General features: G+C 43.5%; 1 pseudogene; it reads left to right on the top strand.

Moving 5' to 3' along the window:
• Nucleotides 1–922: 922 nt before the first annotated feature.
• Nucleotides 923–1,041, top strand: LOC111826645 (annotated as a pseudogene).
• The last annotated feature ends 2,480 nt before the right edge of the window (nt 1,042–3,521 follow it).

A 3,521-nucleotide genomic window follows, 5' to 3' on the forward strand; every position in this document is an offset into this window, starting at 1 on the left:
TTGTAACTGTAAATCTGGGAGTCAAACACAAGAGTCAGCACATTTGGCCAATGAACTGACCCATGACAGTCCATGATAGCTCTGGTGAGTGCTGACCCAGTGTGTGGCCCCTGTTGTGATCACATGCGGTATCATTGTTTTCTTCTTAAATACAGTCATTTTTGAAGACCTTGGCATACAGAAGGGTCCTGCACCTCTGCTTTGAAACCACTCAGCATTCAGGTCCTGGGAAAATGGAATCACCACCCATTTCCCTCCTCAGCCCTTCAGTTTCCAGCAAAGCCTTTAGGAGCTTCGACACATTCAGGATGAGGAGTGTTTGTTGGGGGTGACATTGGATCCTGAGCAGGCAGAACTTCACGCTTCTGGTTACACTGCTGGATTAGATTACAATTTATTGTTGAGAACTGCAATTAGTTAATAAACAAGGATCTGAATCATCTCTTGGCCTACTGCACCACTCCAGTTTTGTTTCCTTAGGTGAGAATAATAGTGCAACTGGCCTACATAGATGTATGTGTGTATTATGTACTATATATCGGTGCATTATGTATACATGTCCTTATTAATATACATACTCATTGTGGCTCATGAAATAAGATCCCAATCATACACAGTGACTACCTGTTTAGTGACCACCACTTACTCTGCACATTTTACGTGCTAGGGTTTTTATACACAATTAATTCTTACAATAATCCTGCCACATAGTTATTGTCTCTTTTTTATGAATTTGGAATTTTTTAAGATCACCAGAGGAGGGGGTATTTAAACTCAGATTTGTCTTGCAAAACTTGCGAACCTTATACTTCCAACCACTCAACTTTTCTATTTTGCTTCCTCACACAAGATGTTTATTGGAGGCTGTGTGTGTGTGTAAGGGATGGGGAGAGGCTGTCATGTGATTACTATAAAGAAATGAGTCTATGGCCATAGCACCCTAAATATGACCAATCTTGTCTGATCTAGGAAGCTAAGCAGGGTCGGGCCTGATTGGTACTTGGATGGGAGACCGCCTGGGAATACTGGGTGCTGTAGGCTTAAACAATAAATAAATAAATGAAAGGCAGAAATTTTTGTTTATTGTTATGATTCAGTGGAAAGCTTTTATATGTTACTTGATGTATTCTGTAATTTCAAATAGTGAATAATTCAGTTTTAATTTCAAAAATAAACATTTTCTGGAGCTCAAATACACTTCCAATCAATGAAAATTTACCTACTGAAAACTTTGGAGAGATTTCTCAGGCTCTTTAGCATGAGGAAATGGCTTTGAAAGTCTCAAGAAAGAAAATAAGGCATTTCCTCATCAGGAATAACAATGTGACATTGTCTTAGAAAGGATTTTCTTGTTACAAGGAATAGACACCCACTAAACAGGCTGAAACCAGGAGAGGATGCATAAGGAAGCAGAGTGTCTATCTGAACCTAGAATGTTGCAGTGGACTATCATGGTGAAAATGTATCCACTGTACATCCAGCTCCTAGAATAATGCCTAGTTCAAAGTTAAGGTTCAATAAATATTTGTCGAATGGAAGAATGAATGAATTTCTAAATTTCTAAGGGACAGAATCCAATTTGTTCAGGTGCCCATAAGCTGGTCCAATCAGTTTTGGTCAGAGGGCTGATTATGTAGAAGAGGTCATATGATTCCCAGAGAAGGACTATAGATGGAGAAGACGCCCCAACAAGTATCTTTTAAAGAAGTAATGAGCCCAGCTGGTGTGTCTCAGTGGTTGAGCCTCAACCTATAAACCAGAAGGTCACGGTTGATTCCTGGTCAGGGCACATGCCCTCATTGTGGGCCCAATCCTGGGTAGGGGGAGTGCAGAAGGCAGCCGATCAATGATTCTCTCTCATCATTGATATTTCTATACTAGTAGCCCGGTACACAAAATTCGTGCACATTAAAAGGGAATTAATTGCCCTAACTGGTTTGGCTCAGTGGATAGAGCATCGGCCTGCGGATTCAAGGGTTCCGGTTTCAATTCCGATCAAGGGCATGTACCTTGGTTGTGGGCACATCCCCAGTGGGGAGTGTGCAGGAGGCAGCTGATCAATGTTTCTCTCTCATCGATGTTTCTAACTCTCTATCCCTTTCCCTTCCTCTCTGTAAAAAATCAATAAAATATATTTTTAAAAAAAGGGAATTAATTAGCAAACTGGCCACCTGTCCATTCCATGAGGAAAGGGGCTCCCTCCTCCCTCCTGTCAGGGTCCGGGTTGCAGGTGAATGGGGTTCCTGGCTAGCAGGCCATTGACAGCAAGCTATCCAACAGCGGATTCTGTGAGGAATAGGGCTCCCTCCTTTCTACTGTCAGGGTCTGGTTTGAAGGCTGGCCATGCCCCCTGTTGGGCCAGACCCAGAGTTCTACCACCCCGTGGCCTCCACCTCAGCAACCCAGGACTGACTGCTGCTGGGCGCTCCTGGTGCTCCAAGGGTGGGTTCTTCCCTCAGGCCACACAGGAAACAGCTCGGGGAGGGCGCAGCCCTTTGGCAAAATCTTTTACAAAACTCATGTAACCAACCTCTGAGGGCGGGTTCCTACCCTCAAACCTCGCCCTCTGGCGTACAGCCACTCAGGGAACACAGCGGGGGGGGGGGGGGGGGGGGGGAGAGGGCGCAGCCGTTGCCAAGACAACCCCTCCAGGACTGACTTCCTTCCGCTTGGTCGAGGTTCTGGTGGTTGTGATGAACACCACCCAGGGTTTTTATATAAGTAGATCTCTCTCCCTCTCTGAAATCAATTAAAATTTTTTTAAAGGTAGTAATGAGTACCTTGCCTTGATGGAACTGCTGAGCCCCCTTTTCCAGTGAAACAACATGGCCCTGTTAGGGAAGCACTATGACACTGGCACAAGGTAGAAGTGGTTGAACAGAAAAACCATCTTATTCATACTTTATCTCACTTTAGAATATTGGGATAATGGAAATATTTTAAAAATATGAAGCAAACACCTTGTTTATGAACTAATAAACCCTGTTAGTGACCACCACTTACTGAGAACATTTGAAAGTAGTTTGTTTCCAATTCATTAGGAGCAATGCTATTAGAGTGCTACTTCACAAGGCAAAGATTGAAGTAAGGGTCAATGCTTGGTGCAGAAACACCTGATTGACAATTTGAAGATTTTGGTAAATCTGTAGAAATCACCTGAATCTGGACTTGGTCAGGGAAAGGTCAAGTTTCTAAGAGCATAAGAGACCCTTCCCTGTTTAGCTACTACCTACTGCCTTTGCTCACCTGTCTTTGTCCACCTCCCATTCTCCAAGTTCTCAGCATATTCACTATTGCTGTAGCCACACTAAATTCTCATCTTTCCCCAAACATGCCTTCCCTTTCATGCCCCAGTCCCTTAGTTCAAGCTTTCCCTGCTGCCTAGATGTTTTTGTCTTACCTTTTGGGTAAATGCCTACTTACCTTCAAGGTTCCACATTTAGTTAGCCATAAAGTCTCCTCTGAGCTTCCCTCTATATCCTCAATTCCCCTACCCCTTTTATTCTTTTCCTTACTCTAGA

Source organism: Myotis lucifugus, unplaced genomic scaffold, assembly GCF_000147115.1.
Source record: "Myotis lucifugus unplaced genomic scaffold, Myoluc2.0 scaffold_92, whole genome shotgun sequence".
NCBI lineage: Eukaryota > Metazoa > Chordata > Mammalia > Chiroptera > Vespertilionidae > Myotis > Myotis lucifugus.